The sequence below is a fragment of the Rhipicephalus microplus genome, chromosome 7, assembly GCF_043290135.1.
Source record: "Rhipicephalus microplus isolate Deutch F79 chromosome 7, USDA_Rmic, whole genome shotgun sequence".
Classification (NCBI taxonomy): domain Eukaryota; kingdom Metazoa; phylum Arthropoda; class Arachnida; order Ixodida; family Ixodidae; genus Rhipicephalus; species Rhipicephalus microplus.
In genome coordinates this window covers 3,039,744-3,065,221 of record NC_134706.1, presented here as the reverse complement: position 1 = coordinate 3,065,221, position 25,478 = coordinate 3,039,744, and the positions used below count along the sequence as shown (strand labels likewise).

Genomic DNA, 25,478 nt, shown 5'->3' with positions numbered 1-25,478 from the left:
AGACGCGCGCGGGCGTCAAAATAGAAAAGATACCTTATACATTCTCCTTGCGCGAGTCGGAGGCGCAAGCAATCGACTTTCTCTGGTCTGCCGATGCACTGGTTCTCCCCCCGGCACACACGAGGCTTTCCACACCTAACGTGGTTTTGCTTGGCCTCCAAGATCGGAGACATTGCTCACAAGTATGCACCAACTAGCCAAAAAACAAGTCCTTTTGGAATAGCCAGGGGAACTTTGGCGCTATGGGAGCTGCAACGCACGGCGCTTCAGCGAGCACATAGGAATGATGGGTGGTACATGGATTTGCCTAATTTTCCTACTTCATGCTCCGTTTGGCTCCACGTGGCTTGAAGCTGCTTTCTCACGAAACAACAATCGGCAAATGTTCGGCAGCTACGCTTTCTCACGAAACAACAATCGGCAAATGTTCGGCAGCTACACTTCACCACATTAATCTTCTAGGCTCACCAATTCGAATCGGGTCACAAAGTTCAAAACAGTTTTTTCTTTCATTCGAGAAAAAAATGAAACACAGCAACAAACGAAGCCACGATTTCCATTAGAGGCCCGCAAGTACAAAGACTATATGCAACATTCTACTACACGAGACTATACCCATCATTCCCATGGTACGAGTGCCAGAGTCCCCTCTAGTTAATTTTGGAAACTGTTTCTAGCTATCTGTGCCTCTTCTGGTTGTGCGCTGCCTCCGTGATCGGCTTAGCAGTGACAAAACGACCACTACATGTGATGACGTCATGCTGACGTCTTTATAACGTCATAAATTTTGGTGACTTGTGACGTCGTAAAGACGCCATTCGGTGGCGTCATCACGGGGCTGTGATCTTTTTTTTTTTTTTTTAGGGCGGTGATCTTGTGCATCACTCGCGTGGACTCCAACACCGAAGTATAACCGAAGGACACCGACGGTCGATTTGCGCGCTTGTGGAGGCATCTGAGACTTCCGCTTGAGTAAACATGCAGTGTTTGATTGAACGCTCGTATGTATTTGTGTGTTTATGTAGACATTGACGCATTGACGCACTGTAAACCAAGTTCCCGACGAATTGGCACAGTTACTTGTAATCAGAGGCTGATAATGTCATGATGACAAACTGTTACTGTCGAATTTATAGCTCAGCTATGACTACGGCTATGTCGTTAAGCTGCTAAGTAGAAAGGCGTCCATTCGTTTCCCGTCCTCAAAAGCCTGCATTTAGATGAACGTGAAACTCAAAATCGTGCATGCTTTGCATTGTGGCACTCGCAAATAACCAAGTGTAGTTGAAATTAGTCAGCAGTCCCTTGCTACACGACATGGTGTCGCCACGATAAAGTTAAATTTTTTTTGTCGTTTCGATAATTTTCGGTGGGTTTAAGGTCCCAAAACCACAATATGATTATGATATGGGGCCGTAGTGAAGTGCTCCGCAAATTCTAACCGATTGCGCTTCCGTAACGTGCACCTAAATACACGGGCCTTGAGCATTTTCACCTCCATCAGAAATGACGTCATCACAGCCGGGATTCGATCCCGCGACCTGCGGGTCAGTGGTCGAGCACTACCAAACTACCGTGGCGAACTCGGTTTTCTTTTGTCACATGTGTATATGAGCGAGGATTTCACAAAGGTCACATTGAACATTTTTTTTATGAGAGCTTAGCCCTTACTCGCCGCAGTGCATGGTCAAGTGGTTATGGTCTTACAATAGTGACTGGAAAGTCACGGCAAAAAAACACGGCCGCAGCCACGACAATTTCTATGGAGGCGACAATGCTGAAGGCCCGTATGCATGGATTTAGATGCACGTTATAAAACGGCAGAACGACTAACACACAGTATAATTAGGATCACTTCAAATGCTTTAAAACCGTCCGCTACGAGCAACAGAAAACTTGGAGCATATGATAAGTTCCCAAACATATTATTCCAAAAAAATAAATATTAAAGGTGCCCAAACTCGACACATATAAACTATTCCTTTTATTTATGCGAAAATTAAAGTCTGACAAACATTCCTTCCAGAGTAAATACAGTGTGAAAACGACAGGCTATAATTTCAGAAATAGTTTTGTGTCTATACCACATAGTAGAACAAATTACGGGGAACAAAAACTTGCGGTTCAAATTCCTGATCTCCTCAATGGGTATAGCTTTACCATAAATCTCTTCAAATCCGGAATTGGGAAGCAAGCCTATCAAAACACAATAAAATAATTAATAGTTTCAGAAGACTAAAGCAAATAAAAAATAACTTGGTTCTGTATCATTGTTATGTACTATTTTTATTTTCTTTCTTCTTTCTCTTCCCACATGGGGATTGCGAGCCAATGCAATTTTTTTTTTTTTGCTCTGGAGTTGTGCGTGCATATTTCTGTTATAATTGCACTTATGTTTTCTTTTCTTTTTTTTAGTGCTATATGACTGTATTATTGATCTGAAGTGTCGTATTTGATTTTCATGTACCATTTTATATTTGTAAATGTCGTTTTCTGCTGCTGCTGTATGGGTGGCACGGCCCAGTAAGGCAGTGTTTGCCTTTTTGCCGTGTCTCCTAAGACAATTTTGTAATTGCTCTAAATAAAGTATAAAGAAAGAAATAAAGAAAAAGAAAGAAAGAAAAAGGAATAAAGGAAAAGAGAAAGGAAGAAAGGAATAAAGAAAGAAAAAAAGAAAGAAAGAAGGAAAAAGAAAGAAAGAAAGAAGAAAAAAAGAAAGAAAGAAACAAACAAAGAAAGAAAGAAAGAAAGAAACTTCCGCAGCCCTCTTCTACGGCGCCTCTCATATTTATATTGCGCTTTTGGGACGTTACACCGCAACAATTATTATTATTAACTCAACATTTGTTTTGAGGAGAAGCGGTGCTATTTTGTGTCCCAGGAACGGTTTCAGATCGGCTGTAGGACATTTCGCGCAATTGGCAGTCTTTCTGTGCCGCCCAGTCGGCACCACACGCCATGTGGAAAGGTGACAAGCAAGTCCGTCCGTCGACAGGCCATCACCGCCCGAGGGTGCTTGGGGACCACTCATTATCACATCTCCGGAATAATACGCGCTGCGACCGCCTCCGTCCCGCGTCGTTTTCCAGCCGTCGATCGTGCAACCTTTCAAGACGTAGCGAAACGCGGAAAAATCTTCGAGAATTACTCGTGACAACGCGTAGCAAGTTTTGCATCGTACACTTCGAGGATGATGTATTTCTTTTTCTCTATCTTGGTTGCTGCTTGTTAAAGTGACGCTAAAATAAAATATTCAGTCAATTTAGAGAAATTATTCCATCAGGGCTCCATAGTCATTAGTTTGACGTAAAGTCATCGCTTCGTGATGGTCAGTCGATCACGGAAATGGTACAGAACCAAGAGAGGTGCAGCACAAGAGAGATTAGAATAAAAGCAGGGAGGCCCGCCAGGGCTGCGCCTCGGCAGACTACACTGAAGAAGGGAGAGAGAAAACGAGTCTCGGAAGAGGAGAGTAAATCTGACATAACAGTTCCACGTCGGACGTCACAAACGGCGAATCAGGCGCTGAACAGCTTTCGCTGGGAATCGGCAAGGATGAACACATCGACTGAAAAAAAGCTTTTACCTTAGAATTGTCTTAGGCGAATGCAGAAAACCACCTGTTAGATTTTTCGCTTGTTGTTTTACGATTTACAACATCACAATTATGTGAAATGTTCTCATGGGAAACTTTTTGGCCTTATAAATTCTTGTCTTGCCCTAAAACAGGGACCAGGACCAGCGATTCAGGGCTGGTTAAATTACAAAAAAAAAACTGTGCAGGAGCGAAGCAGGTAGCAAAAGGTGTTTCAGTTCCACGAGGAGGGGGCGAATCAGGCAGTGTTTTGGGAGAGATGTGGTTTCAAACCTGAAACCGGGCATGTAGGGAATGGCGTTCCACTGAGGTCATCGGCTATTCGTTGAGATCCTCATCTTCAGTGAACAGGTGCACGACTGGTTAGATTTACCCATTGTGGCGCATATACCATTCATATGCATAATGGACTGCGACTATATCCCACCGTGACGACACGGGACGCCGACAAGCCCTAAAGTGATTCGCACCTAACACGAAAGCCGGAACCACAACTGATGCCCACCGGTGCGCTTCCGCGTTAAAGAAAGCGACGCCACGACATCCTTAACCTTCTTAGGAGTGACGTTATTCTCGCACCTACACTCGCGCGTAATTTTGGAAACGCGTCACCCGTGGCCACGCGCTTATTTGTGTGGTTTCGCACCTTGCAATAGTTTCGTAATGACGAAATATCCTAGATAAAAAGACAGTGGTGACGAAATGATAAGCTGCATAGAAATGAGACCGAGAAATTAGACCTAAATATAGAGCTCATTTTTCTGCTACGACGAAAAGGGAAGTACGCTTCTTGCAGCAATGGCGCCTTTTTTTTTTTGTTCGAGGAAATCAGTAATCTTTTTCCATCTTCATGAGAACAATAACAGGTCATTATGAATACGCGTAGCTTCGTGTCGAGCAGCCCCTCCCCCCCTCCCACATCGCCCCTTTCCCCTCTCATACACACGCATTAGTAATCATAACTGCTTTGCTTCAACGTCCCAAAACCACAATATGATAATGGGAGACGCCATAGTGGAGGGCCCCTCAAGTTTCGCGTGCGCCTATATCTATAGTTCGTGGGTCTGACAGATACTTTGCTTCCGTGAAAATGTGGGAATCGTGGCTGGGATTCAATCCCGCGACCTCTGCATCAGCAGTCGAGCTGATCACAAGAAGATCGCAGTGGGTGTTTGCAGCGGGGAAATGCCAGAAGCCTCCGGTAAGCCAAAGATGTCGCCCGGATCCAAGGGCTCAAGCCGTCACACCACCATCATCATTGATGAAGGGTGGGATGGGACGAGGGCTAAACCTTCCTGCTGCCTCCTTCGAAAGAAACTGCCGGCGATTGAACAAAGTTTATTCGTTCATGCCAGAAGCTATCATTGGACGGAACTGGTACTATGCGGTAGTAGTAAATGCGGTATATAGTTCAACTCGGTGAGGCACCTTCGTCGTCCTATGCAGACAGCCGGTTCGAAAAAGCACACTTGCTGCAATATTCACATCCGCAGCATCATTCGGGGGACACGTAAACGTCTGCTTCAAACTGCGCAACTTCGAAAGAAAGCAGCAAGCGACGGCCTTGCCATGCGTGAACCCCGGCATTTCGTGTGCCGCATCGACGCTATACCTGAGATGCGGCGACAGCCGAGAGGAGGGGTCTCCGTCATTTTTTTTTTTTTTTTCTGTTAGTCCGCGCAGGCTTTCCTCGTGAGTGGCGGGAGAAACCAAGGCCGTTAGCCCTTTCACTGTGGCGGCCTTCCAAGGTGTGGTGTCCCTTTCAGCCCTCCCCTACCGGGTCAGATTGGCGCGCGCGCCTTTTGGCAGCCGCCACGTCCAACGCTTTCCATTCGCACTGCGATTATACACTGATGAATTCGTCCGCTGATCGATCGATCTCAGTGTGGTGTTACAAATTTAAGCAACAATTATGTCAGTGCTACTTATCTACAACGTTAAAGCATCGGCAGAGAGAGAGAGTATCATTCAGTTCGGCTAACAAGTGGTGCGGTGTTCCTGTGATTGCGTTTTATGTCAACTGTATACGGTAGCGAGACAGAATTGTATATTGTATATCGTTTCACGTCAATGAACTAGCATGAACACTTTCTATAGGCACTCTTCTATGTGACTTTTCTTTTTATTTTCGTTACTGTGGCTTGCACGTACCATATAATCCGTGAAAAGGAGTATTGAGATAAAATAGAAGGTGCTTCCCGACAACTTCGTCGAATATTTCTCTCTGTGTGCGTAGGGCCTGGGAATGTTAGCCAGCTACGCTTGTAGCCAGTTCCGTTTGAAATCGAACCATCCCGTAGACTTGCTGATACTAGGCTGATGAAAACACTGATAGGTGAAATCTACTCGTCAATGCTATGTCGAACATGTGTGTTGTTCACGTTTCACTGCCTCCAGGATCAGTCCACTTTCAATGGCCAGATAGTCGTCCACATGAAGTGGGCATAGAGAGCGAGAAAGAGCTTCACACTCGCTGTACACTCCGGGTGATGCTACGAATGTATAAACACTCAGTGAATATCCACTCACTGTTAGGGTGAAACTGTTTGAATGAAACTGTTGGCCGTTGGAGTGTATGCCCGAAGCCACGATGACTCGCCACAATTTCGTGACTGCCCCTGTTCCGAAAGTGTTCCTGCCTGCATGCGTCGTGCTTATGGCATCGTACGCAGTGCGCATGCGCGTAGCTGCCGGTCGAAGCAAGCATTCTTTTATAACTTCCGGTGGTTTCATGAAGTCCGGTGCGATCACAAAGAAAGCCTTTGTACCTATGTTGTTTCACTTAGTACAACAACCATTGTGTCGCTCTTCCGGCCCGCAACAGTTGGACATCGCCCGTTATTCAATACCGCTAACAGCCAAACAACCAATCGCGTTCAAGATGCCACGCGTGCCCTCTCGAACGAAGTTGTCATATAACTATATGACTGGCCAACTGAGGTGTACAATCAGAACTAGGCTTCTCCGTGCTTCCGCACCTCTCGATACACATTTCCAGGCATCACGTGCGTTGTCATCACTGATGTCTTCGTCAACCCCTGCATTACTGAATCGTTATTTGTTCATCACGGAAGAAGAGGCGGCCTGTAAGTGTCTTAGCCCGAACAAAGCGTTTCTCTTCAGCATGGTATCAACGATACACTAACGTGTAATTGACACTTTTTCCGTGTTGGCGGCGTCACGAACGTCGTGAAGTCGGAGGAAGAAGCTGTCAGGCTATACTTTGCTCGAATGAAGCCGTCCCTCGAGGATAGACCGGATGACAAGTTATCGAGCCACGCCCACTTGGCGCCTTCTTATATCGGCGAACCAGGAATGGTATAGTCTACAACGAGGACAGCTGTCAGTACAAGAGGTTAACCGAGTCTGTACACAAACACACGATAGTGGGCTGTCATGTCGGATGGACTTCAATTGTATGATGAAACGGCAGAAACCTGAGCGAGTCAACCTTCCATGCTGGTCTTATGCTCAACCTCTGACCTCAAGGTTGCGAAATCGAATCTCTGCCGCATTTTTGGTGGAGGTGGAGGCGTTTGAGGCCCGTGTACGTAAATTTAGGTGTGCGTTAAAAAAAAACGGAACTTCTGGAGTGCTTTCTCTTATAAGCGCATATGGTTTTGAGACGCACCACAATCGACATTGATGTGGTATTACGTACTGCAATAAGCTTGGTCAGTTGGTAGCTAGTTATCATAAGAAGAAGGAAAGGCGCCGAAACACGCACTTACGTGGATCCCCACGTGTGCCGGATGGACAGGTGGCGCGCGGTTCAACACTTGTGCACGCACAGATGAGTTCTTGTCGGTCTTTTACTTAATTCTTGCGCAGTGCGCCCTGTAAGTTTATAGTCAACATTTGTGTGGTCCTGTTCACTGTTTCCCCGTCCTATAACTTTTTCATGTTGTACGAATGTATATGGACGTTGTTTTTTTTTTTTTGTATGCCGATTTTTCTATATTGCGTTGACGGGTGACTGTCGCAAGGGTGTGTGCACATGGTTGGCGAACGAACTTGTTTGCGTTCCAAACGTGCCGAGAGCGTCTCGGGGGAACCGACGCAGCTGTCCCCTGGCGCACGCTCGATCGAGCATCTGCCGCGACGGTCACGGAATCGATTCCCACTTGCCAGCGATGAAAACGAAATCGAACGAAGAGGCGGCGCCGAAAGGGGCCACGTCCGTGAACTTCCGCGTGCACCCGCGGGACTCGCTATAACCGGAAACGCCATGGCCGTACTGTGGGCTCATATAAAGGCGTTTGATTCAGTAGAAATATCAGAAGTCATGCAGACACTGTGGAATCAGGGCGCCGATGAAGTATATATAAACATCCTGGAAGAGATCTACAGGAGATCAACTGCTACCATATTGCTTCATAAAGAAAGTAACAGAATACCAATCGAGAAGGGTGTAAGGCAGAGAGATACAATCTCCCCAATGCTATTTACCGCGTGCTTACAGGAGGGTTTCAGAGGCCTAGAGAGGGAACAGTTAGGGATAAGAGTTAATGGAGAGTACCTTAGTAACCTGCGCTTCGCCAATGACATTGCATTGCTGAGTAACTCGGGGGACGAATTGCAACTCATGATTACGGAGTTAGACAAGGAGAGCAGAAAGGTGGGTCTTAAAATTAATCTGCAGAAAACGAAAGTAATATACAACAACCTCGGAAGAGAGCAGCGCTTCGAGATAGGTAATAGTGCACTTCAAGGTGTAAAAGACTATGTCTACGTAGGGCAGGTAATAACCGCGGAGCCGAACCATGAGATTGAAGTAACTAGAAGAATAACAATGAAGTGGAGCACATTTGGCAAGCACTCTCAAATCATGACAGGTAGATTTCCACTATCCCTCCAGAGGAAGGAATATAACAGGTGCATCTTGCCGGTACTTAGCTATGAAGCAAAAACCTGGAGACTTACAAAGAGGGTTCAGCTTAAACTGAGGATGACGCAGCGAGCAATGGAAAGAAAAATGGTAGGTGTAACCTTAAGAGACAAGAAGAGAACAGAGTGGATTAGGGAACAAATGGGGGTTAAGGATATCATAGTTGAAATCAAGAAGAGGAAATGGACATGGGCCGGGCGTGTAGCGCGTAGACAGGATAACCACTGGTCATTAAGGGCAACTAACTGGATTCCCAGAGAAGGCAAGCGCGTTAGTGGGAGACAGAAGGTTAGGGGGGCAGATGAGATTAAGAAGTTTGCGGGTACAAATTGGCAGCATCAAGGACAGGACCGAGTTGACTGGCGGAACATGGGAGAGACCTTGGTCCTGCAGTGGACGTTGTCAGGCTGATGATGATGATGCTTTTTCACGCAACGTCCGAATTGCAGTAGGGTGTTGCTGCTACGTACTGCGGTAAAAATAAAAACTCCTGTTTATTTGTAAGTTGTCGCATTATTACCGTCATTGTCTCGAACATGCATATAATGTTAACAATAGCGTGAAACAGTTCAGTTCTCATAAACTTAGGTGTCGGTGCCCACGGTTTTCTGTTGGCGAAAATTCAAAATAGATGCAAATAAATCATACAAATTTTCAATAGGAGCTCAGAGTTTTTGTGTGGCCTGTAAAGGTGTTTTAAAGGGGCCCCGAAACACTTTTTTGCGTAACCATAGAATTAATTCACTAGAAAAGCGTATAGCCTCACGAATTCAATGCCGCAAAAACTTTAAAAATACGTCCAGTACGAGCGGAGTTACAAAGGTTTGTCAAACGCTGCAATCACATTCACTCTTTTCTCGTCCTGACGAAAGCGCGGGAGCTAAGCAGGGAGGGATGGCAGGGCCGAACAAGAAACGTCATGCGCACCTCGTGACCTTGAGCACTTTTTTTCTTTTTTTCTTCGAATACGGGGCTGTGATGGCCTCTCGCGGCGATCTCGGTAACAACCGAGCGCGTCATGTTCTAATAAGCCAATGGCTGATAGATGGGCTGAATACGAGTTATTTTTGGGCTTATTCCGTGCTTTGTTGAGAGAAGAGAAAGCAATTTTCAGCTGACTTTGATAATTTATTGTGGATTGCAGGCCACGTGCTGCGCTACAATATTTCGCTCGCGTGTTGTCGGAAGCCTCTACCACCGATCAGCAGCGTTTTCTGGCCATGCTCGAAAAGTGTTGCAGGGCCCCTTTAACACAGACCTACGTCAGCACTTGAAAATACTTCGGGAAAATGCCCTACACAGCGGTAATGTGATGCGAGGAGCCCCGTTGAAACATCTAATATTGCACGACAGAAGCACTAAAAGACTAAATATGCTCTTTCGTTCAGATTTGCGCATATTTGCTCTCCTCAAGATATTTAAAATTATTTCGTATCTGCAATAACTATATAAGTTTTCGGCCATAAACTCTCGGCTTATGCAAATTAGAGCTACTTTTTAATTATCTGGAACAGGGAAGGAGCTTCTTTTCAGATCATTTATTTCCTTATTACCTTGGTAACATCTCGGAGCCTTGTTCATAATCGTAACTCAATTTCAGCGTCTCACCGCATGGGGAGCGCACGTACATTATATAAATTCTTAGCCTAGAAATTCTATAATCGTTCTATCACCCATAAGATTTACATGAACTGTGCGCCGGATATAGTCAAACCTGTGTGCGTGGCAGCGCAGTGATTCTTTTCTCAACCCTCTCCTGCCTGCCGTGTAGGTACGCTATGTGCGCGCAGGTAAGTACGCACACACGCATGTACGTACAGACACGGGTCGTGTCGTCTCCCGCCCATCGTGGGTCTTCCTTAGCGTGCGCGGCGCATTGGGCAACGTCACCCCTCACGTTTCCCCGCACGGAACGAGCCGTGACAGACTGTCGCGCGCGTGCTGAGGCGGATCTCGACGCAGCATCGACAAAGGCGGGAATGGCAGCCCGCAGAATCAGACCCCGTAATCGAGACAAAAACCCGTACGCGCACGGAGCATGCAAGCAGCAGCCACTGCCTTTCTTTTTGTCTCTCGACTGTCCGAGACCTTAGCGGCAAGTCCCAGAGCATCCGGCCTGCGGGGTAGTTCGAAATTGGGCACGGTATTCCGTTGAGGAAGGAACGAGAGGGTTATACGGCGAAGTTGGCGGCATTTCTTTTCGGGCTTTCGTCACGCGTAACAGACCCAATCACTGCCGTCGTCTGTGGGATGGTAGAAACAGAATACCGGGGGGTATTCGAGAGCCCGGTAGCTTCGAACGACAGGCCTTCCATGACGTCAGGTGGTAACGACACATTCCGTCACTACCACTCACACCTCACCCCTACCCTCTGTTTCTTTTTTTACGGAGGAGAAGAAGGGGGGAGGATGGACTTGCCAAGGGTCCGGTCTTCAAACAGGTCGCTTCGATGACGTCAGTTGTTATAGGCACCTTCCGAAGCTACAACTCTCCACCCCTTCCTTCTCCGCTTCGATCTCCCTACAATTATAGTGGCCGCCGCTGCCATTTCTAGTTTTTTCTTTTTTGTGGTGGGGAGGGAGGGGGGGCACAAGGCAATGCTTGCCCCCAACAGATGAAATACAACATGGCGCAGGTACCGTTTAGAGTTATGAGTCATCGCAGCGATACGTATTGCTACACGATGATGGCAGGCGCAGTGCAGTCTACTGTTAATGATTGATATTTGGAGTTTAACGTCCCAAAACTACCATATGGTTACGAGAGACGGCGTAATGGAGGGCTCTAGAAATTTAGACCACCTTGGGTTCTTTAGCGTGCACCCGAATCTGAGCATATGGGCCTACAACATTTTCGCATTCATTGAAATTGCAGTCGCCGCAGCCGGAATGAGATCTTGCGACCTGAGGGTCAGCAGCTAAGTTTACTTAGCCACTACACCTAACTCCACGGCGGGGCGGTCCACTGTTAAGAGGAACACTAAAGTGAGCACCATTGATATTGCCGGCCCTCTAACAAAAAGCGGATAAGGAAACAATGTCCATGCACGGCACTGGTGTGACAAAAAAAAAGTGAAACCTCCCAATTACTCGTATACGTATGCAAGTTAGTGCGATCCGAACACTCCGTTCACGCAAGCGTTTCCTCCAACAATGCATCCGTCCGGTGCGAACTGTACCGTGAGACATCGAGTCCATGAAACAGCTGTGTCAGCAGAGTTAAATATAATATATTAAAATGAACCGCAGTGTTGCGACACAGTGGAGCTTATACGAGAAGATTGACGTAGAGAAGCACGTGTTCACAAGCTCTGGTGGCTCTACGTTCAGTGGTGTAAGTTTCCAAGAAAACATTTGACATGCTTGTAAAGCCATGTTAGTGTCATTAGGACAACATTTTAAAACGGGCAGACCGAACAATGCTGCACAAAGCCAGCTGAAGAAAAAGTGTGGCTATAGTCTTTAGCCATATAATCACTCGAGCTGATGACTTCCACCGATTTAAGTTACGGAGTTGCATTGGTAACTTTTTTTTTAGGAAACAGAGACACGCTGTTTCGGGATAGGAAGACTACACTTCTTGAGCGTTTGAGACTAAAAGAGACAGTGCAGGGCTATTTCCAGCGGTGTTTGCACTATAGTCTTATCGAACTGAAATATATATACCTCGCACTAAATTTTAACTAAATAATAATGTAATAAAATGCTAGTCAGGAACATGCGTGTCAATCACGTTAAGCAATGCGTAAAAACGAAGGAAATAAAAGTAAGAGGAACACTTTCTAGAATGTTGCACGTGTCAAGAGAGAACATCAAACAGTATCGTGTCAACATCGATTAGCGCTGTCGTCGAAGAGATCCGGCTTACCATCTTGCCTTGAGAGTCGAGGCGGTACCGTCGGGTCACGGGAATTCCGACGCAGTTCCAGTCGTACAGCGAAAGCAGTAGCGCTAACACGGGTGATGCTGATTGGCGTTGGTGCACTAGACAACAAGCGCTACATAAGCCTGTTTTGTTGGAGCATTTGGATTCAAGTGTAATTTTCGCCAAACCATCAGAACCAACCGCGAGGCGACGTGCCGTTTGCGTGCTCTCGACACCGTTTCTCCTTTTTTTTTTTCTATCACGTGATTTTAAATTTTCGGTAACTTCACAGTCAGCTCGCACAACGAGCTCGCCGTGTGACAGCCTGTCAGTCAATCGAAACCGTACAATAGCACCACATTAATTAAATAATTAATTAATTAATTTGGTCTCATCCATCAGATAATTAAATGCTCTTCCGAGACAAGCTTCACCAAACAGTAATACCACAATTTTTTTCTTCCAATCTCCTGAATCATCTTTGCAACATCCTTATCACGAGTCGCCATTTTGTGTCCATTACTCATATCCTTCGGGTTCGAAAAAGAAAAAGAGAAGTAGTATTGAATCTCCTTGTCCCCAATTATCTGTAACAAAAGTAACCAAGAGCACTCACTTTTTGTTGCCTAAGAAGGCGCTGAAACAGTATCGTGGGCGAAGGACAGCTCCTAAATAGAGTGCACGTAAACGAACGTTATCTGGTACTGATAAGAGCAGCCACTACGTCTGTGGTCGCTTCATTATTACGAATGGTAAAGGCCCGTATATACTGTACGATGTCAGTGCACGTTAAAGAACCCCAGGGGTTCAAAATTTCCGGAGTTCTCCACTACAGCGTCCCTCGTAATCATATGGCGGCTTTGAGACGTAAAACGCCACATATTGTCTGAAATGTGACACGGAAGACAAATCGCGGCTGAATGTGCGCAAATGTAAGCAGGTAAAAGTACCAGCGAAGCCGATCGGGCCGCTAGGAACACATTCTTAAAACAGCGCACACGCAACTTGACACAAAGAGCTGAGACGCAAGCGTGCTGACTATCATGTGACCTTTTTATCTAACCCAAAAACAAAAACATCCAGAAGAAAAAGGCCAGGTGATATAAGGTGCTCGTATCAAGCAAACCACGAAGTATAAAACGGTTTGACTCATTCGTATGTCGACTCTAAAATACGCAAAAGGAGCTCTTCAAACAATTACCCCTTTTGTACTTTCATATCGAGGGCTACGACCTGGCGGATCTGATACCTAAGCGTGCGAGTGTTTATTGATCAGCCGCCACATCGGGCGAATGACGTGGCCAGTGACGCCCTCTGGCTAAGAAAAAAATATATAAAGAAAGTGTTCCAAACTCACCGCTTGGGGCGTCGGCTAACACTCCCAAGTATTCAGCGTACATAAGTACGAAGGTGGACGAGGGAGCAACCGCCATCGTAGTTCTAATGATAGGGCATCGGACGCGTAATTGGAAAGTGGCGGGTTCGGATCTCACCGATAGAACACGTGATTTTTAGCCCACTTTTTACTCCTTTCAATTTATGTGAGAGTCATTACGATACAGTTTGAAAACCACAGGTAATATCCCCCACGCTTCCCTAGGCTTGAATCTATGTCGATTTCATAAGTTGTGTACAATACAGAAAATGACCTTTTTGAACTATTCTCCTTCTTTTGTATTTGGATACAAATATGCGGCACAAAAGTCCAGGCCTTCCAGGCGTATGGCTCAATAAACAGGCACATCAACTCTCTTTGGAGTTCATGATACTCTCTTAGGAGAGTAATTAGAACCAAAAGAGAGTCATACCTATCTCTTTAAAAGATTCTTATGCATGCTCAGTCAGGACTCCCCTAGGAGGGTCACGCATACAATTTTTTGTTATTGCTTAGTGTGAATACGGAGAATCAGCTAATCTACTCTAGTAACATCAATGCTCACGACGTGAGAAATGCGACGACAATGATGACATAAGACTAGAAGTGTTTAACATCTAAAAAAATGCAACAATTTTTCTTGGCACTGAAGGGAAAGCTACGGAGGCGGAGCTTCTCCACATGCAACACTACGCGAAGTAGTGCGCTTTGGCGCGCGTCTCGTAAAGCTGTGGAAAGTGACGGGGGCGCACCATCAGCGTTTCACGTATAGACGCAGACGCCGCTCAGCGTTTGCGGTACACGTGAAAAGGCGGGACTTTGTCGCCGGTTCAAAAACACGAAGTTCCAACGAATAAATTTAAATACGAATATTTCGCTGGTGTGAGTTGTGCCCTGTCTCAAATAGCTATACGAAGAAAATAAAGGAGGAATTTTTGTATTTCACGTTCAAAGTATGGGTGCTATTGTAGAACTGCATTCTCTGGCGGTAGGATGCACGTGCTTTGGCTTTATAGCCTTCGCTCCAATGCCAAGAAGAGTTGTCGCCGAGTGTAGCTACTGTAAGGAGTGTAAAGAATGAGCTCAGCCACTGTAATACAATCAAATGCGATTATGAAAGACGTACGACTCTTATGCCCGTATATTTTGTAGCTATAACCTGTTTTTTTTTATTGTATCTGTCAGTCTTTGCCTCTCTTCATTGTACGTGTCTGTTCATGGGCTACGTAAAATAAAAATTGGAAGAGAAAATTGTGTTCAATGTCACAATTTTACCATTCAGAATGACGACTTCGTATATGCTTGAGTGGAGAAGCTAATCAGTTTTCTCTTCCGAAAGGAACAAGATGCGATCAAATCACGTGTAATGAAGCGTCATCATATGCTTGCCGATAGGCGGAATTAAGGCCATCCGCATAAACCAAAGAGGTAAGCAGAATCCCTCAGCGCAGTGGCGCACCGATCGTTACCGCAATAAGGAAGACAGAAACGGAGTCAAGGAGATTCGTTCGTCAGACACACCGTGGACTGTCGGGAGGCGACGGTGTGACGTGCCGCGAGTCGCGCTCATAATGCTCGCCATGAAGCGAAATGAGCGATGCTGTCTTCGCGTTATTTCTTGCTGTCTAAGAAGAAACGAAGAATTTCGGGCCACCCGCCAAAGCTGAAGCACTCGGAGTTCTGGTTTCTCCTTCACTATAGCATTCTCGCCACAGTGTAACTGTGGTTACGCTGCTCGACCACTGACAGGAAGGTCGCGGGTTGGAATTTCGGCCGCCGAATTTTCGAGCGAGAATACTTGCCCATCTGCGTACGTCAGACACGCCGGGAAGAACTGCTAAATGAAGCGTGGTATAACCTTAGTGGATGCGTCGAAGTAGAAGCGACCCACGCACCACTGGACGCACCGTCAAAAGCAGTCTTCACGAGTTTTACGAACCACTTCTGTGACATCGCAAGCGAATCTCTTCTTAATGAGGAGGCAAGAGACAAGTTCCGCTGAGCCAAGAATGCTACGCTATTAGGAATGTTGCAGTGGCGGGACTGACGCATGCAGTGTATTAAAGGATCGCTGCACAGCCTTTTACGCCGCCAACTTTTCAGGGTTATTTAAGCGCCACTGAACCCACGCACTTTCTTTTTTTCTCCTAATGGAACCGTAAGGAGGAAAACGCTGCTTCCCGACTTGGTAAATTACCCTTTAACAATATTGAAAGAACCCCCCTTTGGCGAGAAGACGAAGCTAGGAAACGCGAAATAAGAAAAAACAGGTGGCGGAGGCACCTTGAAGATCCCGCACCAAACGTCATGACGTCATAAATATTCACGGATTCTACTAGACCTTAAGTAGCTTTTTATACGTAAAAGCAAAGTACAATGTGCTATGATGCGGATGGAAACTCACAGTACCAAGTTTCAGGAAATGTTCAGCCAACATGGCCTGCATGCTGGAAAAGTTTTCATTATTCGTGACGTCACAGCGCGAAATTCGAAAGTGAAAGTTACGCCGTAATTTTCTATTTGAGAAATGAGCTCACAGAGTCTCTAATGCAATCGCCTGTGATGACTTTCTTTTCAGTCAATGTATTGGTTCTCCCATGACCCCCCCCCCCCTTTCCCCTATGAAAGCGTGGTTTTGCACTTTTTCCAAGATTGGAGTCACCGTTGACCAGGCGATTACGTCATGCGATAACGTCATGGACTATGTTATGTGACTTCATGATGACGTCCCGATTTCTAGTGATCTGTAACATTGTCGTGATTTCAACGTATGGTGATGATTTCTTGCATCACCCGTGTTAACGCCGCCATCGGTCAGTTATCGCATTTGACGAGGCATGTAAGGGTTCGGACTTTACAAACTTATGACTGAAACTAGCGCGAGTAGAGTATTTGAGGAATAAATGACCGATCTAAGTAGATTCATAATTTCACTTTAGTGTACCTGTAATTGTTTGCAGCGCTACCAGTCATGCACGTAACTAAAAGAAACATGCCTCTTTCTTTTGGTCCTGCTCAGTGAATCAACATGCTTCCGCGAATAGTGAGGTATAGTGCTATCCATTCCTCTATACTTCTAGCGAAGACATTACCCGAAAGTGCAGTAAGATAACGTAAAAAAAAAAGACACGAACGACGTTTCCGAGGAAAAGAAAATGCGCGCGCAAGATGTCCCAGACCCCTCTTGACACACACGCGCGCTCGGCCCGATGCAAACGACGGCCACGGAAAAGGATGACACAGGGTGAAGGAGAACAGAAAATAGATTAAAGAAGAAGAAGAAGCCAAGAAAGAGAGTGAGGTAACGTAGAGGAAACGCCCGACTCTCTCCCCGTCCTTCGCCACGCGGCAACGCACGAACCATACCTACTCCCACAGCGGCCGACAAGATGACAGGAATAATCGTAGCGTAATAGGCGGCATCAAACCGAGCCGAGCCAGGGATTACTGGCCCCGTGCACGCGTCGTCTGCAAGTTGCCGTCTGTTTTCTCTTCCAGGAGACGGACAGCCAGAAGCGGGGGACGTCAGCTCCTGCGGATCTGCTTTTTCTTGTTATTATTCATTTTCTTTTTCATCTCGCGTTATTTCCTTTTGCCGGATAGGAAGACGAGACTTTCGCTTTCTGCAACGTACGTGGGCTTTCGCCGCCAAGAAAGCAGCCGATGAAGTCAGAGAGAGAGAGAGGGGGGAGAGGCAGGCCAGACTATAGAAGCGTTAGAAGCGAAGGAAGAAGTCATGAGCGCAGCACCGGGAATACGAGACGTAAAAACGCCGCGATTCACGGAATTGAAGTTTCTACTCTATCTAGTTAAAGTAGAAGGAAGGATGAAAGGTCGGAAGGGGGGTTGTCATTCATGTGCGTGCTTGTCTTCTAAATGCGTAGTTTTCGGCGGTCAACACGAAACCAAAGGCTCAGCCGATGAAAATGCTCACTTTCTCTCGTTTTTATTTTATTTCTACATTGTTTATCTTTCCAGCTTCCCGGTCCCGACGGGACGCCTAGCTGTCACGGAGCACGCACAACGTGGTGTGAATTTACATTCGAAAGAACACTCCCTCAATGCCCAACGGAGCGCGTTAAAAACATGCATCCCCGCTGGTATTTGTGATATATCCCGCTTTGCAAGGTATTTCTTTTGTTTTGTGTTTCGTATCACCGTTCGTCGTCTTCGCACGTATTCGCGATAACGCCTAGTGCCTGACGCAGTTTTTATTGTGTTACGTCACCAATGAGGTAAACATCCGGACGTCAGCTTCCATACTACGCACCGTGGCCCGCAAATTTCCGAAGTCGGTGGCCAGTCATCAAACAAGTAGCCTGGCGTGCGCGGTCAGTTGCGATGCTGATATCACGAATGCAGATTTCGGGCACAGAGCGGGTTTACAAAACAAGGCCGACACATCAATCCAGAAAGATTCAGGTTGCATAGCGGCAAGAGGGTTTCTCAAACGCAGTTTCTTTTGTGTTCACTTTCTTGTTGACACTGACTTTATAGCAAAAGAAAGAAATAAACAGCAGTGTGTATGGGCTGCTACACAGCTAAAGAGCATCTTACCAGGGTTCACGCTGAGTTTGAGATGTCCGCACCGGAAGACTGCGTCAGTGGCATGCGTAATCGCGGCATGGTAATGAAAGCGAAAGTAAAATCAGCAATTCCTTCATAACTATGTCTGAGTCATTCATTCTTTTGGGTGAGCAGTGACGTCATCATTTTGCTTGATGCGAATATAAAAGTGCGTATACAAAACTGACTACAAGGGTGAATGTAGCAATTATCAATATGCATATATAAATATATTTTGAGGTGGGTATAGCAAATATTATTGTGTATATACAAAATTCATTATAAACTAACTATACAAAGAAGACTTGGGCCGGGCACGTAGCACGCAGGCAGGATAACTACTGGCAATTAAGGCTAACTGACTGGATTCCCAGAGAAGGCAAACGCACGAAGGGGAGACAGAAAGTTGGGTGGGCTAATGAGATAAAAAAGTTCGCGGATATAACGTGGCAGCAGAAAGCACAAGACCGGGTTGATTGGCGAATCATGGGAGTGGCCTTTGCCCTCCAGTGGGCGTATTCAGGATGATGATGATGCTAAGGGGCAAGAAAACCTTAGCATGACGTGTATACCAATGCTCACACTATACGGTATAAGAGAAGTATTGAATAAGTTAGGCACTCTACCACGTGTCATGGCGATCCAGGAAAATCAAATGAATGGAAGAATAGCGGATTAAGGTTTGTAAACACATGGAAGCATGCCGGACATTACGAAACATCAATGCGTTTCACAAACGCGAGCTCGTATAGCGTGAGGTAGGAAGCTTGTCCTCTAAAACCTCGTATTGCCTCAGAAAAAAAAAAGCAATAAAGAAGGACCTTCGTTTCCCGAGAAACACGTAAATAAAGTGTCGAAAAAAAAGAACTTGGGCGTAAAAGATTTTCCGGCCGTGATAGACTGCCTTACGTGGTCTAATCTATTTTGGAGCTGTCGACAGCCCCTTACGAACGAAGATGCTTGTAGCTACGGTCATCGAATAAGCGGAACTTCGGATGCACGCTTTCAAACATGGGCGGCTATCCAAGTCCGAGAGAGTAAGGACATCGTAATGGCTGGACTGTGCCATGCCGGTTCAAGCACAAAAGAAAAGACTAAGAAGAATACAATGAAGGTATATCGGGGGAGCCACGGTGTATCGGTGCACGGACGTTATAAAGGGAGTTGTCTGCAGATTGACAGCGGACGTTCGGCAAGCTGTCTGTCCTCTTTTAACTCCTCTAGTAAACTCCAGGCCACGAAGGCTGCATTTCGATGAGGGGGGCATGTTTTGAACACTCGAGCGCTTGAGATTTAACAGCACGTTGAAGAGCTAGAACACGCGTTGTAGAAATTAAACCCTCACCACGGTGGCCCTCGTAATCATATCGTGGTTTTGGTACGCGAAGCCTGCGCAGTCTTGCGCGCGAAACTTTCAGGGCTCCTAGCCCCATTGGAGAAAAGTAGGGATAGCGAACTTGGCTTGAGTGTACCTCATCAGTTACTGTTTTTAACCTCGTTTTATCACACGGAGTAACACTCCCTCTTAACCGTTTCCTTCCACCCGAAATGGCACTCCAATTTACGTGCTTAGCAGCGCAACACTTCAATCGCTACAGTCATACATTCAATGGGACCGTAAAACGACAACCCAGCTCGATAATAGATTATATCGCTGCAAAAGCCCCGATCAAGGGAGCATCAGTTACTGTAAAGCGGCTACAACAAGTGCGCTCGTGACCGGTGCGCCTTTAAGGAGCGCGCTCGCTGTTCAAGTGCGAAGGGGCTGTGTCGTGCGCTGTCGTCGTCGCTCGCCGTAACGCTCCCTGTGCAGCTTATTGAGCGCGCGTCGAGGAGAAGTCTTCTTTCTCTTGTTCTGGGAGCGCTTTGATGGCGTAACGCAGGGAAAACCTCGCATAGAAACTGGAAAACAAAGGAAGCAAGAGCGAAACAGGAAAAGAGGGAACAAATAGAAAGAAGATATAAAGAGCAAGAGAAATAAATAAAGTGAAATGGAAAAAAAAGAAAAGGCATAAAAGAGATGAGAAAAGAAAAAAAAACCGAAGAGAAACCATGAAAGCTGTCCAGCTCTGCGCTTCATTCAGGTGGGGCAGCTGCCTTAACTTTCTTTTTTATCTTTCTTTTCTTATTTACTTTTTTCTTTTTTGGGTCACGTTTGCAAAGCCAATGACACATGTGAGGCAATAAAAGTGTCGCTTTTACGTTAATAATTGTTTTTCAGTGCCCCCTTAACAGATCTGCATCTTAAATTGAGAAATACGCGTGCCGCTGATGTTTTTTTTTTTTGTTTTACTCACGCGATATGACTGGAATTGATTGAGCAGCGCCGAGAATATAAAAGCCGCCGCAAGTTTTTCAAGAAAAACAAGAAGAAAGGGAAGGGAAATGCCACGCCGCAGTATAAAACCACGCGTAATAATCCTGCTACTTCATAATCCTGAATGCACATACTAGCTTTTCTTTTGATTGCACGAGTCGCACGTGAATTCCTCCTCGATGCCTTGTGGCTTTCTGCAGGGCGCTGGCGACCCTGCCGTGGTCTTCGTGGCTCTGCTTATACGCCGAGAAGCTCAGGAGGAAGTGATTACGTTAGCGGTGTTTACACGCCGAGAGCTATAGGTCTGCGAAGGTTCCCTGAAGGCGTCTGCCTCCTCTCGTCTCGTATAAGGTCGGGCACAGCGGGAGGGAACGCTACGGCGCGAACAATCACGCGAACCGCATGTATTGCGTCCAGTGAAGAATGTCCGTAATTGCGAGAGATAGCGCGAACAATGGGAGAGGGAGAGTGATTAGAGGGAACCGGCACGCACGCTAGCTGGGAAGGAGAATGACGACTTCGAAGGGTGTATTTTTACTCTCTCTCTCTGGTACTACGCCCAATGTTTATACTCCACCAAGTGAGTTTACACAATTTGGAAAGGTTGTGGGATAGATAAAGCACGGGCGTAGACAGTTGGAGGGAGCACTTGAGGAGGGTTCCACTTTTTTTTTTAGCTAGCATGCATATCTATACTCGCAGACGTATACCAACATATGCACGAACTTATATAAAGGCTGTCTATTGTGCCGTTACACGCTAACTCGAATTCCACCAGAGCTTTATCTAGACAATACCGGGTCATTCGAACCTAAACCAATGTTCGCGCTGCTGTTGACGCGATCTTTTTTTTTTTTTTTTTTTACGCTGAGCACGATGCCGCTGCTATAAAAAAGCAAGGTCGATTACTTCTTTTTTTTTTGTTACAACCACGGCGCCAACCAACAGCCAGCGCACTACTACTCGTATTTTTAAATAGAGAAGAGATCCATTAAAAATTGCGTCACTCTCCATCGCGCTACTCTCCATCGCCCCAACACTCTCCATCGCGCTACTGCTTTTAACGCGATCGGTGAACGCAGACCATCAGCCCTTAACGAGCAAGGCGTCCGATTTCTTTTAAGCACTTTCACCTACACAGATACCAAGCCTGTGTGCACAAACTTCCTCAAATTAGAAAAAAAATAGCGTAGCTTGCACCAGTGGCGCAAGGCTACATACACAACGGAGCTGATCGGTATCGATAGCCGGTCGTGGTGTTTTCCATATTATGCAAGGTTATGAATACGAGGATGCTATGTGCACTTGGTCGTGACGTGACTAGTGCCACATGACACTACAGTCACCTGACTGGCCACGGGACACTGGTATCACGTGAGTGACAGTGTCCCATCACTCACGTGAGCATCACGTGCCATGTGGCTAGTCTTGCTAAAATGTGACGGGACTAGCTACATGACATTTCGTTACCACCTGGGTCTCGCAATGTGACAGTGGCGCTGCTGTGGTAATAGCGGTTGCTATATGCAGCGTAAGGCGCCTCGAGAGTTTTTTTTTTTTTTTTTGAAACCAAAGTTTGTACAGCCGGCTTGATCAGCTTCACTGTTAAGAAATCGAAAGTGTCACACAATACCACTGAGAGGAATCGAAGACGAAAACTTTAGTGCTGATGAGGCCCCCACCTTGAAATTTGGATAGAATAGGGTATTTTACCGCGAGAAAAAAAAAACAGAAATAGGTGTTACTTAAGCTCTTCCACAAATGAGCCTCTCTGCTCCCCCTTCTTCCCCGAAAAAAAGAGTTGCTGGCTACGGGCCTATTGCCGATGCATTACAGGCAAGCGTCGCGTCCGAATTTGACCAGCGATGAAGCTCTTAGTGTTTGATTTCGCGATTGTGGAACGTCCTGTGGAGTTCCGTGCCTAATGGATTGTCACACAATCCAGTAGACGATGGCTCGGTTTTAGAGTTACCCGTAGCTGTCAGTTGGCAGGGTCAAGAATACGCTCCAAAGATCCAAATCTAAATACACGAGCCGTCTTTCATTTCACCACCGTCGAAACGCGGCCGCCTCGGACGGAAAGCCACACCCTCGCCTTCTTAGCAGCGTAACGTCACAGCAGTTCAGCCATTGCAGCTTGAGCAAAAGAGAACTCACATATATGAAGGCGACCCAAAAAAAACCAAGCAAACTATCGAGCTAACAAAAAAAAAAACAACGAAAACGAACCACCCAGATTTCAGAATAGCGACACTAAGAGAATGAGCGAGCGCGAAACAAATTCGCAAAAAAAAAAGAAAAGAAACACGATGCACCCCAGTAATCCAGAAATGCGTATGCTAAACACCCTGGTAAGATGGTGTTATAGGTCACCCCACAATATCGCCCTTAAACGATCACCCTTAGATGTTCGTCACCCTTAAATGTGTGCCACCAAATCGGCAAGAATGTTGAAGTCGCCTCGAACCGTAAGTCTACGAATCATAAGTCTTCATTCTAGATTTTGTTGATCGGAATCTTGCATACCCAAGTGCGAATATCCGCAGCTCCGCGGCAAACCCCTTGCCATCCAGCTTTCACAAACTCGTGTATGGCGCGGTTTCATAAGCTTCTTGGAAGGGGCTCCATGAAAAAGACTGGATATCTCAATTTTCCTCGAACGTCCATTTGTCGCTGACACATGACAGATACGTGACTCGTGGTTTTGAAACACGGTAGCGAGCGGCGAAAGTCATCCTCACTTGAAGTACGTCTTCGTGTGACACGGTAGGAAAAAATATACATATAATAAGACGGTGAACAGATAAAAGCGGCGTCAGGCGAAGTAATCGGCTGCTTATGCGTGATCAATGCGGCCCCGAGAGGCGACGACTGTCCACGTTTTCTTCTCTTTTTTTTTCTTGCGGAACGCCTCTTAGGGGCTGTGCCAACCTACACTGACGGATCGAAGGTCAATCTTTCACCCGAGTCTTTGCCAAGTAGATGAGCCATTTTGAAATCAAATATCCATAGTTCATGTTTTATACCATAACTTTGTTGCCCTTCTGTGAAAACAGAACATTTATAACTTTGAAGTAATAACATGGAAGTGGACGACCGAGCGTCGTTGCATCTTCCAGCACTGCAGTGAACATATGACGCTGTCACTTATACGGAAATATCGTTTATAACAAATTTTAGACATCCCATTAATATTTTTTATTTGAATGCTCACTACACCAGAGAGAACTAACGTTAAAAAACCTTCTGAATACGCATGCTTCTCCCTTACGTCGAGCGGATTGTGAGCGTTCATTTTTTTTTTTTTTGCTAAGCCTAACGACGACGTGAGTTCAAATCCGGGCCCAGGCGGTCGTATTTAGATGGAGGTGAAACGCAGGAAAGTACTCGTGTGCCTGGATTTATATGCACTTTAAAGAACACTTCGTCGAAACTAACCCTGGCACCTCCATTTTATGTACAAGAGTCATATCGCGGATACGGTGGGTAATGCCTTAAATGTTATTTGAAAATTCCATTTATAATTTCAGTTTTTATGATCAAGAAGTAAAAATTATATTGCACTCTCTCTCAGCGCTAAGCTGCGGGGAAACTTATGTGAATTTCTCATAAAGAAAGCTTGATCGACGAAATAGTCGTCTTGGTTCAGAAATCGAACCAGTGATCAACGCCTTTGCGTGGCAATCGCTCTACCGATTGAGCTGACCAGGTTGCTGCCATAGTGCTGGCAGGACGAACTTATTTGCATTTTTTGTGTGCATTATCTGTAGTAATAAAACAACGTAACATACAGTGGTGCGTTTTGAAACACCTTTATATATTTAGGTGCGGACATGAACGAAAGTATCATCTCCTTTTCACCGATGTCCCATTGTGCAAGGATGTCGCAAACTTTAGCTCCACACTCCTGCAAGGATAGTATGCTTACACGAGTCGATCCCTGTGGAACCGTACCTACACGTACTTGACGATTACAGTAAAAGATTATAACAGTAGTTTATATATTTACCTACACTCAAAAGAGTTTTACTGGCCCCTAGAGGCATTGCGCAAAGGTGCGTATGCATCTAAACGTTTTGAAACATCTACAATAATTTAGAGGCAAAAAGAAGGAGTGCAAATATATACAAAAATGAATATATGCGGTAAATAATATTGCTCTGGGTGATATAGAAAAACGAAGCCAATTGGTCACAGGTAAACCATTTTGGACAAAGATAGCTTATTAAGCAAAAAAATTTGACACATTCAAATATGAATGAGATGAACGCGAACGAGCTATGTAAAATGACTTACTGATGAGCTAGTTGTCTCACTGTTTCAAAAAAAAAAAAGAAGGCATGGGGCAGAAAGAACGGGAACGAAATGAATACACGAAACGACAAACAGCGGTGCCACGACGTACGTTTGGTAATTGTGACAATGTACTTTAAAATATAAAGTACCACCAACCTTTGACGACGCTTCGCCGCTGATGACGTTTCGGCACTGCTCTCTTCTGTCACGTGACGTCGCTGAGTAATACCGAGTCGTCTCCCCTCGACGATCTCCGTTGCCCGCACTTCACACGTCCACTCACGCTGCAAGCACACACGTCAAACGCGAATCTTACTGGCTAAAGTCATTGTCATCTCGTATTGGTTCTGCGCGTAGGCACTCTTCCTTTTTCATCGACACCGTGTGTCTGTAGGGTGGGCTTCCCTGCCTCGCCTGTTCCGGTGGTGTGTACACCACGCGCGCCTGTTTTTTCCGCACACAGCGATGCCGCCGATGCCCGTTTTATAAAAAACCGCCGCGCGCTTACCTCCTTTCCGACAGGTGGTTTCCTCCTCGCCCTCGTCTTCGAACAGGGCTACGCGATTGGCTGTCGCG

The 25,478-nt window shown here is 45.9% G+C and overlaps 1 protein-coding gene across 6 annotated transcripts in view; it reads right to left on the bottom strand.

The window, feature by feature from the left end:
* Positions 1–25,478, bottom strand: part of LOC119179440 (uncharacterized) — a 169,595-nt gene that overhangs the window by 59,019 nt on the left and 85,098 nt on the right. For 2 of the 6 annotated variants that reach the window (XM_075868474.1, XM_075868481.1), the window contains exon 1: positions 25,059–25,344. The exons of 3 other annotated variants lie outside the window; for them this stretch is intronic. The gene's annotated coding sequence lies outside the window, so the exon portion shown is untranslated. Of the gene's footprint in view, positions 1–25,058; positions 25,345–25,478 lie in introns of those variants that run through there. One more of the 6 variants, XM_075868475.1, reaches the window with a different exon arrangement.